The sequence below is a fragment of the Pongo abelii genome, chromosome 1 (assembly GCF_028885655.2).
Source record: "Pongo abelii isolate AG06213 chromosome 1, NHGRI_mPonAbe1-v2.0_pri, whole genome shotgun sequence".
In the NCBI taxonomy this organism is placed as follows: Eukaryota; Metazoa; Chordata; class Mammalia; order Primates; family Hominidae; genus Pongo; species Pongo abelii.
The window spans coordinates 207,949,500-207,964,906 of NC_071985.2; the positions used below are offsets into that span (position 1 = coordinate 207,949,500).

The window sequence follows — 15,407 nt, forward strand, 5'->3', positions numbered from 1 at the left end:
AGCTTACCTGGGTCTGTTTCCTCAGCTGTAAAGTGGGTATGGCACCATCTCACTTGATCGTGATGAGGGTGCAATGTGGTAACACAAAAGCACCCAACACATCCCTCCGTCTCTTTGCTCCCCACCCCTGCCTCATTATGAGAGGACATGACATATAGTAGAAAGAGCACTGGACTGAGAGGCAGGCAGGAGGCCTGTGTGACCCCAGGCAAGTTATTTACCTCATCTGTAATGACCTCAGTTTCCCCACCTGTAATGGGAAAATGGGAAGACTAGTTCCTAACTCTGACCAGCCTCAAAGGGGTAAGGTTAGAAGGATTACGCAAGGAGATTCATATCAAAGTATTTCTAAAATATAAAACATTGGACAACTGCATAGATGATCTTAGTATCTGAGGCAGTGGGGAGTTTAATCCCAAGTCAATATCAAAAGGCCACTGGCTTGGAAAGTATCTGAGAAAGTCCCTGGTAAATTTCATTCCACTCCAGCTGGGGTCTTGGCACTTGCATTTTCCCGAGCCCAGCCCCAGGGGCCGTGGGAATCCACAGATCTGCAGGGATGAGACACAGCCGATGTCCACCGCCATGCACGAGCCTAAGACCTACTAGTCTGAAAGTCACCCCAGGGCACTAAGCCGGGGAGGGTTGAAGGGGGTGGAAGATCATCAGGGAGAGAGTAGGTTTTCCTATTCGAGAAGTGAAAGGCGATTTGAATGGCTGTCCTCCATGCCTTGGATTGTAGGTGGCATTTACTGCTCAAGGAGAAGGAACTCAAGACAGGTAAGCAGTTTCACAGAGACCTCTAAACATGCTAGAACCATCAGGATAGCTCACCTTTCTGCCACCTTTACAAACCCTCCCAACAGGCCAAGGCCCCTTCTCCCAGGAAGCTGCCCCAGATTACCAGCATGAGCCTATGTGCTCACTGACTTCCTCTGCTAGGCTGGGGCTGCTGTGGAAAGCTCCATAAGTGGCCCATCTCCTCTCCAGACCCTCCCTGAGAGCAGCCCACCCAGGGGCTTCCCCAGGGGCTTTACAGCAAGTGAAATCAACAAGGTGCCTAATGGGCACGTCAATATGTGCAAACCACCCAAAAATGTCTTCTATAACTGGAGGTTAGACATGGGGAGCCAGACAAAAGAGCTCCCCTGCCAAGACGCTGGCCAAGCATAGCAGAATGCTGGTTTGATCCAGTACTGTTACTTTCCACAGGATTCATTCATTGCTTCTGCAGACATTTATTTAGCAACTACTATATGCCAACATTGAGGGCCTGGAGCTGCTGTTGTTATGACTGCAAAATAAGTAGGTGGCTCTGCTGGACTTTCCTAAACTCACCCAGCTTAGCTGGTCTTGTCGCCTCCTCTGTGGTCTGCATCAGGACGAGCAGGGTCTGGGCACAGGGATGGACTCCCTGAGTCCATTTAAACAAACATTCCTGAAAGCTGTTTACACATCTGTTCTTAAGGACCAAATTTTTAAATTTCCCAATTCTGTCTCATGATCTGAATGAAAGGAATCTTTTAGTAAAATACAGAAAGTATCCTTTTTCACACACAGGACAGCACAGCTTGCAAAGACTGATCACTTCCTCCCACCAAGACAAGCAGTGGCCCGGGCTGCGCACGCACAGGGGGAGGAGGCGGGGCCCGGGGCAGGCTTGCAGCACTCAGGGGAGGGGCGGGGCCGCAGGGAGCAGGGCCTGGCACATAGTGGTGCTCAATACATGCAGAATGAGTGCTTCAATAAAAATACGTCCTTTAGTTCTGTCCATTTGATCAAACGGAGCTGAGCTCAGCATCAACAGGGACCAGGTATCTGGTCCATTTATCTCAAACCCAGGAAAGGCATGTCCAGCTTTGGCCTAAGGAGATGAGAATTCGACTTCTTTCTCCCACACTGACCCATCCATGAGCGATTTGACTTTAGAGATGTCTGAGTGGGAAAGAGTCTGGTGTGATAGAAGGCAAAAATGTTCCTGGTTTCCTACTTCTCCCTGTAGCCCTGACTTTGGCCATGAGACTTAGCAGTTGTTCCCATCAAGAAATGGAGTCTCTCTCTTCACTCCTTGTGTCCAGGCTGGCCTACTAACTTACTCTGACCAACAGGATGCAGAGGAAGTGACTGTGTGCCAGTTCTGAGCCTAGGTCTTAAGAGACTGCATGTTTCTGTCTGTTCTTTTGGACCCTATCTCTGCCATGAGAGAAGTCCAGGTCCACATGGAACAGACCTGAGTCATCTAACCAAAGCCATCCTAGACCAATCCTAGCCTAGCCAAGACCCACAGACTCAAGAAATAATAAATGGTCTTTGTTTAAGCCATTAAGTTTCAGGGTGGTTTGTTACACAGTAACCGCTAGTTGATGCAATGAGTTCAGCATTCCAAACAAGTGGGGACCCCGAGGCCCACAGAGGGGAGAGACCTTCCCTAAGACCACAGCTGCCAATGCAAGAGTCCAAGTAAGAAACCACTCACCCAGGGTCCCATCAACTATACCCAACCTTGACCTTTCTTTAAGAATCCATTGTTTTCATCTTTACTAAATCACCAGCCTTCAGTTTCTGAACAAAGGGCAGCAGCAGGTACTTGCAGGTCATTGAGCAGCTCTGAAAAGGGAAAGTCTATCTCACTATTTCCTATCCTGCTACCTCTGAGGTTCTAGAATCATGCTTCCAGAAAGCCACTGTGTCCCCACAATTTACAACCAAGTGTTTGCATGAAAGTCAAACCATTGTAAAAAATTACAGAAATCAATAGGATTTTTAATATTAATAGTAATCTACAAAAGGTACTTAGAATAGCACTTGGCACACAGTACATGTTCAATAAATGTTAGCAACTATTATTATTAAGTTCTGTTCTGACACAGCTTTCTTAAACCTTTGGTGCCTGTTACCATTTGTCAGCCAGCAGGCAAAACGAATGAATAACAATAAGCACAGTGAACATTTACCGAATGCCTGGGCAGGCCAGGCGTTTACATATGACATTGCAGTTCATCTTCACAACACTTGTTTGAGGTACCAACACCATCTTACAGATGTGGAAACAGAGGCTAAGTGAGATTAATTTACCCAAGGTCAATAAATCTAGGAAGTGGCAGAGCAGGATTCCCACCCCAGCTGTCCGACCCATGCCAGTGGAAGAACAGCAATGATTACTCACCTCTGTTTTCTCCAGTGCTTAGCAGAGTATGGATTGAACAAAAATGCAGAATGAGTACATAAATAAACTTCCAGGGGCTCAACAAGAATATAGTGTTTCCGGCTGGGGGCAGCGGCTCATGCCTGTAATCCCAGCACTCTGGGAGGCCAAAGCAGGCCGATCGCCTGGGGTCAGGAGCTCGAGACCAGCCTGGCCAACACAGTGAAACCCCATCTCTACTAAAAATACAAAAAATTAGCTGGGCGTGGTTGCCAGCACCTGTAATCCCAGCTACTCGGGAGGCTGAGGCAGGAGAATCGCTTGAACCCGGGAGGCAGAGGTTGCGGTGAGCCGAGATTGTGCCACTGCACTCCAGTCTGGGCGACAAGAATGAGACTCCATCTCAAAAAAATAAAATAAATAAATATAGATAGATAGACAGATAGATAAGATGATAGATAGTGTTTCCTTCTGCTAGAAAGGCTAACGTTACGAAGACTGACAGTATCAGGCATTGGTGAGGATGTAGAGCAACTGGAATCTTCATGCACTCCTCCACCCCTGCCACCCCAGGCCCTCGCAACTTAAAGGACATTTACTGTAACCAAGAGGGCGGGGAGGCAATGCAGCCACATCTGATTAACACAACTGAATAGGGCTCACAGAGCCCTGGGTAAGAGCATGGGCTTTGGAGCTGGAGAGTTAGGGTGGACAAGAAATATCTGTGTGCCTGCCTCCCAGAACACTGGTTTGATTCAGTACTGTTACTTTTGACAGGACTTATTCATTGCTTCTGCAGACATTTATTGAGTACCTACTACATGCCAGCATTGAGGGCCTGGAGCTGCTGTTTTTATGACTGCAAAATAAGTATGTGGCCCTGCTGGACTTTCCTAAACTCATCTAGCTTAGCTGGTCTTACTGCCTCCTCCGTGTTCTGCATCAGGTCTCTGAGTGTCCCTTCTTCTTGAGCAGGAAATGCCACCTACAATCCAAGGCATGGAGGACAGCCGTCCATACCGCCTTTCACTTCTCAAATAGGAAACCTACTCTCTCCCTGATGATCTTCCACCCCCTTCAACCCTCCCCGGCTTAGTGCCCTGGGGTGACTTTCAGCCTAGTAGGTCTTAGGCTCGTGCATGGCGGTGGACATCGGCTGTGTCTCATCCCTGCAGATCTGTAGATTCCCATGGCCCCTGGGGCTGGGCTCAGGAAAATGCAAGTGCCAAGACCCCAGCTGGAGTGGAATGAAATTTACCAGGGACTTTCTCAGATACTTTTCAAGCCAGTGGCTTTTTTTTTTTTTTTTTTGACAGCATTTCGCTCTTGTTGCCCAGGCTGGAGTGCAATGGTGCAATCTCGGCTCACTGCAACCTCCACCTCCCAGGTTCAAGTGATTCTCCTGCCTCAGTCTCCCAAGTAGCTGGGATTACAGGAGCACAGCAACTGCCCAACTAATTTTTATATTTTCAGTAGAGGCAGGATTTCTCCATGTTGCCCAGGCTGGTCTCAAACTCCTGACCTCAGGCGATCCGCCTGCCTCAGCCTCCCAAAGTGCTGGGATTACAAGCATGAGCCACTGTGCCTGGCTGCAACTCCATCTTGAATAGGGACTGCGTAAAATGAAGCTGAGAACTACTGGGCTGCATTCCCAGGAGGTTAGGCATTCTTAGTCACAGGATGAGATCGGGGGGGGGGGGAGCAGCACAAGATACAGGTCACAAAGACCTTGCTGATAAAACAGGCTATGGTAAAGAAGCTGGCCAAAGCCCACAAAAACCAAGATGGCGATGAAAGTGACCTCCCATTGTCCTCATTGCTCATTAGGCACTAATTATAATACATTAGCATGCTAAAAGACACTCCCACCAGCGCCAAGACTATTTATAAATGCCATGGCAATGTCAGGAAGTTACCCTATATGGTCTAAAAAAGGGAGGAACCCTCAGTTCAGGGAATTGTCAACCTCTTCCCTGGAAAACTCATGAATAATCCATCCCTTGTTTAGCATATGGTCAAGAAATAACTGTAAGTATATTCAGTCAAGCAGCCCATGCTGCTGTTCTACCTATGGAGTAGCCATTCTTTATTCCTTTACTTTCTCAATAAACTTGCTTTCACTTTATGGACTCGCCCCAAATTCTTTCCTGTGTAAGGTCCAATGAACCCTCTCTTGGGATCTGGATTGGGACCCCTTTCTGGGAACAAAATGAGCAAACAGCTGCTCTCCTACAGCCAGTTCATGACTCCTGACACGGTCCATCGTGTGGGTCCATCCCAGCCTCCCCCAGATAGGAACAGGAGCCACAATCCTTGCCCCAGGCAGTTCCTCATAGAGTGACTAAACAGAGGCTACAGGCCCTTCCTTTCTACTCCCAATATTTGTTTCCCACGCCTGCATTTTAACTGTTTGCAGCTGTCTTCCATGTGACATTACAAGCAATGTAAATGCAGATCCAGGTCGGGTTTATCTCTGAAATCTTCAAGGCCTAATCCACTACTTGGATTTCTGTAGCAGTTCAACAGTGGCTCACTGAATGAACAAATGAATGAATGAATGGTAAGTCCTGTCCAGTGGCTGGTTCACTATACCAGGGACCCTGATGATAAGGAGGAAGAGGGGAAGTTGTTCAAGGTTACAGCAAAGCTCAGAGCAGAAGAACAGAAGCTGACCTTCCCAACCTCAAGGCCTGCAGTAGCTTTTCCCAGTTGGTCTGCACCCTTTAAAAGCCCTCAAATGCATTTTCTCCTCCAGATCAAATTACTTCAGAGGCAAACCAATTCTCTTGTTAAGTAAAAAGAATGTGAAAAGATTATGTATTGATTGCCTTCCTCCCTGGGTTTTACAGATAAAGCCCCCCTACCTGGGCTCTGCACAGAGCACTGATGGGCCAAGTGGCAGCTTGACGGGAAGTCCAGGGGCCAGCACTTTGAATGGTCTGATTTTCGTGCTTTGGAAATCTCTGCCTCGTGCTGATGGCTTTATACGTTGGCATTTCCGCTCCCTGGGTTTTAAAGAATAAGAAATCTGTGGCTGATCACATATTCAGCAACCAAGTGTACTTATTTGAAGACCCAAATTGCAGAAATAACTCATGTGATTAGTTGAATGAATATGAGTCTGGATCATCAAGCTCAATCTATGGATAAATCGGGAAGAGATAACTGGGCCAAGCGGAGGGCAAGCCCTCCCCATGCTGTCTCTTCTGCTGGGCCAAGACATTCCCTGCAAGGCAACTAAGGTGGGAATCCTATAGCCCCTGCTGCCTGGAGATGGTATGCCCTATTCTGCCTGTGTACTGGAACCAGCCACACCCTGTTCCCCATGGCAGAGGCAGCTGGAACTCTGATTATCCCCAAAGGACAGAGCCACTGACAAAGAACCAGGCCTAGTAGGGTCATGAGAGGAGGGCTCTGCTCTTACCTCTGGGCCACAAGCCTGTCTTAGTGCTTGCAGGTGAGTAGTCTGTGCAAAACAGGTGGCCCGCTTCAGGGCCCTGGCCTTAGATTTGCCCAGTCTAGGGGCATTCTCACCAAGTAAATCACCCACAGCCCCCGTCTAGCATTGTATCTCACTCAGCATTCTTCTTTTCCCAGAACACTCTCTGCTGAGGACTCAGACTCCCAGGCTGCCCTGCGCATGTCCAACTCTCCCTAGAATGGCCCGCGAGTATTCCCCCCAGCCAGAGTCCAGTCTCTGTAAAGAACCTGGTCTAGGGAGAGCACAGACTCTCCCAGCACAACTTGGCTCAGCCCCAACCAACACGCCCACAACTCCCCTCAGGCAGGTCTCCAGTGGCCACATGTTCCCATCTCTGGATGGTTCCCTAGAAGGTACCTCCCAGGGACTGAGAATCCAGGAAGGGGTGCTAGATGCATATCTGGGTCATGTGGGACAATGCTTTGTGATCCTTCAGGCATGGCACAAACACTGCCGATTATTCTTTCCCTGTTCCTGTTATGCAAGTGTGGGTGTAAGAGGACTCCAGGAGACCACAAGGTAAAGAGCTGGAGGAGGAAAGGAAGCCAGGGATAGGCATCCTTATACCATGCAGCAAGGCTAAACAGATCTAACCTTTTGCATCAGAAGCTTCTGGGGTCAGACAGCTTGGGTTCCAATACTGGCTCTGCAGTTTGCCAGCTGTGTGACCCCAAACAAGGTACCCAACCTTTCCGTGATTCAGTTTCCTTATCTGTAAAATGTGGATATTTCTGTATAGAATCATGTGTAAGATTCAATAGATTATTTATTTATTTATTTATTTATTTATTTATCTGACATACAGCTTTGCTCTGTCACCAAGGCTGGAATGCAGTGATGTAATCATAGCTTACTGCAGCCTCCAACTCCTGGGCTCAAGTGATCCTCCCACCTCAGCCAAGTCTTGAATACCTAGGACTACTGGCATGTGCCACCACACCCATCTAATTTTTAAATTTCTTGTAGAGACAGGGTCTCCCTATGTCGTAGACTTTCAAGGTCTCCCGGCCTCAAATGATCCTCCTGCCTTGGCCTCCAAAAGTGTTGGTATTACAGGCGTGAGCCACCATGCCTGACTGATAATATATTTAAAGCCCTTAGCAGAGTGGCACATGGTAAATGCTTGAAAATGTTAGCTAGTCCTATTCTAAAAACTTATCCTAAGACAACACTAAGACAAATGTGTAAAGATTAGTGAACCAAATTAAGACATTCATCTCACCAGTGCTTAGATTGGCCCAAAATCAGAAATAACCTAAATGTCCAGTAAATGCAATATAATAGACTATATAACAACAGTCCATCCGTGTGATAGAATACTGGACAGCCATCGACTATGACACTTCAGGTGTTTACCATCTGACAGCTTCAGAAGATCCCAAAATACTGAAAAGTGAAACTGCGGTCACAAGACAGCATTTATCAAATGATTCTGTGTATGCAGAAATACATATCTTCTCTTTCCTTTCTTCCTTTTTTTCAAAATACAGATTTATATCTGTTCATCTGTATGGGAACACATCTGCAGGGATACACAGTAGTGGAACTTCAGAAACTTTTCCTTCTGGTTCTTGTTTGTAATTTCTAATTTCACTACAATGGGCATGTATTAAATTGATCATTTAAAAAAAAAGAAAAAATGGATCGAGTAATTTTAAGGGTAGAAAAGGATTTTCATACTCAGATACTTCCAACATAAATAAAGGGATTTGTTCAAACTTTATCACTCTCCAACTGAGAAGAGGCATGAAGACTGCAGCCTTAACAAGAGGGAGAATCCCATGCATTTTAAGGCTTTGCATTGGAGGAGAGGAGCTTAAAAATGCAGGTGTCTCCAGCTATCCTCCTGCATCCTTCTCCATGGCTCCATCCCACAGAAACCAACTGGAAAATCGGCAGCAAACCAGATAGGAAACATGCCTTCCTCTCAGATAATGCTAAATCAGAGTATCTAGATGACAACAGATTTCTCTTTTTTCTGGCGAAGAGACCCTGCCTGCTGAGATGAGAAAATTTGGGGGCACAAATCAGCTCTCTGGAAGGAGAGACATTTTAACAGGATCAGCCAGAGGTCAGGGAAAACTGCAAAGTCTAAGCATTCTTGGTGTCATAACTTTGTCAGCTGTGTTTAAATTGACAAGATGCTTACCCAGCACCTCTACACATGTGCCAAAGGGAAGTGGTTAAACGTGTAAGCCATAATAGCCATCAGGGATTCTCTAGCACGCACGTGCTGAGTGGCCAAAGCCACGCTGCCAAGTGATGCCCAGATGTCGCTACTGCTTCCCTCTCATCTCCACATTGGGAGCCATGTGGTCCTGCTGTCCGGGATTGGGTCTAAGGATAGGATATGGCTTGGTTCTGTTGGCCGCCCATTCCCAGCATCTGTACTGCAGGCCCCAGGCTGGCTTGGGGGCAGCTCAGGGGCAGCTCCTGCCTTCAGGAAGCCATTTCTACTGCAGAGCTGTTCTCCAAAGACATAAACACAATTCCAACTTACCTCACAAAGGCAGCAGCAGGACTGGGGGCAGGAAGGAAGATAAAGGGGCTGGATGGCTAGAGAGAGGCTGTTCTCAGCCTCGGGAGAGATTAAAGGAGTGAGCCTGAAACACTGCGGGACTGCTTTCCTGGCTGGTTGCTATTGATCAGGGAGACAAGCAGAGACAGGAGCCGGAATGAAGGGACAGGCGGCCAGGTGCATGTGGCAGGGGTGTCTGTGGGCAGGCTGGATGATGGGATGGGCTTGGGCAACCAGGAACTGGGCAGATGGATCCCATCAGTGCCCAGGGAGGTGGGCCCTTTGTGACCCGAAAGCTCCTTGGAGGTTTGTCCTACCCAAAGCATCCAAAAGCTTCTGGGTGGCCATGAAGGAAAGTGGGGCTGACATCCATCCACACCTCAGCCCCTTTCAACCACATTTCAGAAGCAGTGCGGAGAATCTCCTGTGACACCTTGAAGGTAGGATTAGCCCCCAGGTATCACATGGCCAGAGGACACCTCATTTTCACAGTTGTTCTGCTCCCATCTGCAGATCCCACTTTCTTTTTTTTTTTTAGATAGAGTTTCGCTCCTGTTGCCCAGGCTGGAGTGCAATGGTGTGATCTTGGCTCACTGCAACCTCCACCTCCCAAGTTCAAGCAATTCTCTTGCCTTAGCCTCCCGAGTAGCTGGGATTACAGGCATGCGCCACCATGCCTGGCTAATTTTGTATTTTTAGTAGAGATGCGGTTTCTCCATGTTGGTCAGGCTGGTCTTGAACTCCCGACCTCACGTGATCTGCCTGCCTCGGCCTCCCAAAGTGCTGGAATTACAGGCGTGAGCCACCGCGCCCAGCCTACAGATCCCACTTTCACCAAACATCTGCTGAATGAAAACTCCTAGATGTGCCGGCTCCACTCACACCTCAGGACTGTTCTCCAGCCGCCACTGCTTCCTGTGGAACTGGTGACCTGCCACACCTAGTAAAGCGGGACCCCCACCCAGGCGACAGCCTCAGCACCCACAGAGAGGGCAGGAGCTTCCCCTTTGCTAAAATGCTAATGGGAGTGAGGGAAGAGGACCAATCACTTCAGGATCCTAACCCGGTTAACTGTGGCTCCCAACCTGGGTTGTGCATCAGAACCATCAACGGAGATGCTATTTTTAATGCAGATCCCTGGGCCAGCTCCAGACCCAATGAACCAGAATTTCTGGAGACGGAAAATGGAAGTCAACGTTTGCAAAAGCCCCGCAGGCAATTCTGATGCTTTCTCCTGGCGAAGAGCAGCACAAATTCATCCAAACTGATCAATTCACAGACAGTCTGAGTCCCAGGAAGGGTGAGGAAAGTGATTTGTCCAACGCTGCATAGGCAGTCACTGGCATGACAAAGATGCCGCCCAACTCTCCTGCTTCCCTGGGCAGCTTTGACAATACTAATGATAAAGATAATGGTAATCATGATGACAGCAGCTGCTATTTATTGGCACTACTTTAACCCCTCACAATGTATTAACTAATTGGATTTTCACAACTTCCCTATGAGGTAGGTACTATAATTCCTATTTTTCCAGAAGAAACTGAGGCACAGAAAGGTGAATTCACTTGTCCCAGGTTACACAGCCAGAAAATGGTGAACCAGGCCCCCCGGTGCCAAAGCCTGTGCTTCTGTTTAACTGCTTCAAATCCCTGGGATCCTCCCTCCAGGGTTTTGCTTCCTCCCCATTTCAGTGAGTTGAGCTGTAGACTCTGGGATGTTTTGGGGGGATGGGCCCTGAGGAGCTGCCTGGCTTTGCTCCTTGGAGGAGGAGGAAGAGCTGCAATCTGACCCTTAGAGCCTGGGGGAGCCCAGGGAGCACGCCTCTCCACTGACTGCGGGACCCACTTTTGTACTTACATCTAGATCTGGGCGAGTTTCATGTCCCGGGAATTCAAGCCCCTTCGGATGAAGCCACACTGCCAAGGGCAATGTGGTCCTCGCTGTCAGCTCTGGCTAAGAATGAGAAGCGGCTTGCCCTGGTCCATCTGGGTGCTCAAGTTCTTTTTAAGCAGCCCCCACAGGGACATCCTCTTAGGCTGGCTATCGTCATGCATTAGCCTCCTCTCGGGTGTTTGAGATTTTATCCTCCTTGGTTTGGGGAATGTAACTAACTAATTTGGCTTTACTTTTATTTACTTATTTATTTTTTGAGACAGCATCTAGCTCTGTCGCCCAGGCTGGAGTGCAGTGGCGAGATCTAGGCTCACTGCAACCTCTGCCTCTCAGGTTCAAGTGATTCTCCTGCCTCAGCCTCCAAAGTAGCTGGGATTACAGGTGTGCACCACCGTGCCCAGCTAATTTTTGTATTTTTAGCAGAGTTAAGGTTTCTCCATGTTGGCGAGGCTGGTCTTGAACTCCTGACCTCAAGTGATCCACCCGCCTGGGCCTCCCAAAGTGCCAGGATTGCAGGCGTGAGCCACTGCTCCAAATCATAGCTTTATTTTTAAAGCCCAACAAGGGAGGAGGGATACAAGGGATGAAGATGAACAGGGTCAAGAGAGGCACATCACACGCCCTTTGAATCAATGGCACACACACAGACCCTGTTTTGCCGTTTATCATCTCCAGATACCCCAAAAAGTGCCACCTGGGCTGATATCATGTGTTGCTGCACAAGGTAAGTTGAATGGGAGGTCCCGCCTGTTGGGCAGTTCCCAGTCCCTGAGGCAGAGGAAACAGGGAACGTGGGCATTGGAGGCAGACGAGCCTGGCTGTGACCTGCTGCATGTCTCTTTGCCAGGTGTGCAGGCCTGGGCAAGTCACCTCCCTCTCAGCCTCAGTTTCCTCATCAGAATGACACCCACTTCAGAGTTACTGTAAGCAACACATGAAACTCACAGGAAGGGGTCTGCACTAGCTGGTGGGCACCCATGGCTATGCCCTTCCTGCCCAGCACTAGAACTCGAGTTCTCAGTGTGTTTATTTGCCAGCTTTTGTGACAACAATGCAAAGGGACCCTTCCCATGGAGTCTGAGCAGGCACAGGCTTTCAGGCCCCTGGGCTGGGGAGGAAGCCAAGGACCAAGAGCAGGGCTGCAGGATGACTCCTCGGCCCTGGCAATGGTGCCTTTGCAGCCCCTTCCTCCATAAAAGAATATTAAAAATGATCCTTGACAATTGCATTGGCATAAAGATGGATACAATCCAGGCTGGCTTCGTTATTATATTCGCTTTTTCTCCTTGGATTTTAAAAGAAATTAAAATGAAAACATTTTTGTGGGCCCTAGGCGCCAAGCCTAATGGAGAAGTCAGCCCTTTGCAGACAGCCACCTAGGGGAGTGCCTGGCTGGTGCCGGATGCCCCAAGAGGCCTCTTCCCTCCAAGCCTGCGCTCCCCGCCTCCCACCCCAACCCCATCTGCAGCACTAACACTGCCCAGCAGGGCCTCCTACGCTTGGCCTGGCCTGTCCCCCCACCTGTCACAGAGAAATTTACTGATGTCCGTCAAAATCTACCAGCCCAGCCCACCTCCTCCCAGCCTCCATTCAAATTCTAGTATCTGCGTGATTCCCTGGCAGTGAACTGTGGGGAACTTTATGAAGACACTTAAAGAGTTCCAGGAGTATGACAAGCCTCTCTTCTTAAATACCCACTTTCTTGTAGATGTGTTCCTTAGGCTGGCATCATGTCTGGTAGCACAGGGGGATGGCCTGTGTCTTCTCTCCGAGGAGCCCACTGTGTTCTGCTCATTTTCACATCCTCTGCCCCACTCCGCTCCCAGCTCCCAGCCTGGTAGAGAGACGGTCCTCAGGACAAACTTGCAGAATTGAATGGAAACTGAAGAAATTACTCAAATAAATTCTCCATGTCCCCATGCACTGTCAGTTTCGTGTTGCAAAACAATCTCCAGATGCATTTCTGGGCAACTGCTATTTCAGGAGGAGCACTATCTGGGAGCCACGCCCTGCGTGCTGGAAGGAAGGCAGGGGGCCAGGGTGACTCCTCTCCTCCCAGTCCTAAACATTTGCACAGCCATCGGAGGGATTAGACAGCAGCAGTTATCCCCACATGGTCTATTCCCAGAATTCAAAGTTATTGGGGGAGAAAATGCAATTGTGCTTTATCCAGTCATTAAAAACAAAAACAACAACAAAAAAAACAAGGGCAGTGGATTTCCAACTGCCTTTCAGACTTGATGAAAAGAAAAACAAACTTGAGTATTAGCACCAAATTGTGCTGACAACATACTTCCGGGGCTCTTTGTCTTCCTCTGGGCTCTCTTTTCAGAATTTTTCAACAATTCCTACTGATCCCTGCATAGTTCTCATGCTGACCGTTTATGCTTGGGAGAACAGCTGTCTGTGGAGCTTGGAAACAGATCTGCCTGCCTCAGAGGCCCTGAGTGGCAGCAGGAAGTGAAGCCCTGGCTCCCACCTTCCAGAGAGGTGGCCATGGCTCAGTCTCCACTGGCTGTGGGGCCAGCATGGGGCCACTGTGACCCATGAAGCACCTCTGTCTCCAGGGCTGACCCTGCTGTCTGCCTGGCTGCACCAGGCTGTCATCAGCCAGGATGAAACACACCCAGTAGTGACCCAATCACCTGCTATTTTAGGACCTAGAAGTAACTCAAGAGACCATATGCCAGACACCCACACTCTGTGATGGGGATCAGGCCTCATCTGGGTGGCAGAGTCGACTGACGGCTGAAAAGCAACTAGAAGGCAGGTATCCTGGCTCTTGGGACCTGGAGTGGGGAGGAAATACCAGGAGCTGCATTTATATGCCAGCATCACCCACAGATGGTCTCTTGTCATGGCCCCCACCCAGTACAGCCACACTGAGCATCTTTTAGACCCCAAGGGGCCGAGGTCTTGCCATATCTCCCGTCTAGGCCTTTGCCCATGTGTTTCTGTGCCATAATCCCTCTCTCATGCTGCTGCTTCTTTTTTTTTTTTTTTTTTAATTTAAGATGGAGTTTTGCTCTTGTTGCCCAGGCTGGAATGCAATGGCGCAATCTCAGCTCACCGCAATCTCGACCTCTCCGGTTCAAGCGATTCTCCTGCCTCAGCCTCCTGAGTAGCTGGGATTACAGGCATGTACCACCAAGCTCAACTAATTTTCTATTTTTAGTAGAGATGGGGTTTCTCCATGTTGGTCAGGCTGGTCTCGAACTCCCAACCTCGGGTGATCCGCCCGCCTTGGCCTCCCAAAGCGCTAGGATTATAGGCGTGAGCCACTGTGCCCAGCCCTTCATGCTTCTTCATTCATGCTTCCAGTCTCAGTATGGAGGTCAGCCTTCCCAAGAAGCTTTTTTTTTTTTTCCAAGACAAGAGTCTTGCTCTGTCTCCCAGGCTGGAGTGCAGTGGCGCGATCTCCACTCACTGCAACCTCCGCCTCCAGGGTTCAAGCAATTCTCCTGCCTCAGTCTCCCAAGTAGCTGGGGTTACAGATGCATGCCACCATGCCTGGCTAATTTTTGTATTTTTAGTAGAGACGGGGTTTTACCATGCTAGCCAGGCTGGTCTCAAACTCCTGACCTTGTGATCTGCCTGCCTCCACCTCCCAAAGTGCTGGGAATACAGGCATGAACCACTGCACCCAGCCCCAGTAAGCTTTTTTGAAGCTCACCCCTCCAAGAATAAGTTGAGGAGCCCTTGGTGTGAGCCTGTACCTCACAGCATTCGCACGGATGGTCTTCACTGGAAGTATGATTCATGCGTCCGTCTCCTCACTGGCTGGGGAGGGTCACAGAGCGTCTGTCTTGCTCCCTGCTACTTGTCTTGTGCCTAAATAGTGTGTAGCACATGGCAGGCACTGAACAATCACCCACATGAAGGAACGGTCTCATAAGATCCCAACACCAATCCTGTAAGAAGGCATTATCATCCCCATTCTACAGAACAGAAAACTGAGGCTAAGAAAGGAAACATGATCCTTGCCCAGTGAGTTAGTGGTGGGGCCAGGGTTTGAAGAACCCAAGCCTCCTGACTCCCAGGTCAACACTTTCTCCATTAATACCCCTATCCTGGTACCAAACTGGAGAAGCTCTACTTCAATAGAACCTTAAGCCTGTCACACCAGAGCTGCAGTGGAATGGGAAACAGAGGCCACCCCATGGCACCAGGGAGTGTGAAGAGAAGAGGGTGAAGGAAGACTTCGCCGATTGCTCCTTCTGCTGCAAGACGCACTTGAGGCAGCTGGTGTGGGAGCCCCAAATCACCCGTAAGTGAAGGCAGGAAGAGCAGGGACCATCTCTAGACCAGCGCTTAGCAGGCAGTGCAGGGGAGCTCTGGGCCAGGAAGCTGGGGCTTTGAACATTGTGGGG

The 15,407-nt window shown here is 49.1% G+C and overlaps 1 protein-coding gene across 3 annotated transcripts in view; it reads right to left on the reverse strand.

Annotated features, from left to right (window-relative positions):
• Positions 1-15,407, reverse strand: part of MAN1C1 (mannosidase alpha class 1C member 1) — a 169,296-nt gene that overhangs the window by 72,609 nt on the left and 81,280 nt on the right. Inside the window, exon 1 of one of the 3 annotated variants that reach the window (XM_063714284.1) lies at positions 6,010-6,103. The exons of the other annotated variants lie outside the window; for them this stretch is intronic. The gene's annotated coding sequence lies outside the window, so the exon portion shown is untranslated. Of the gene's footprint in view, positions 1-6,009; positions 6,104-15,407 lie in introns of those variants that run through there. 3 annotated transcript variants of the gene reach the window in all.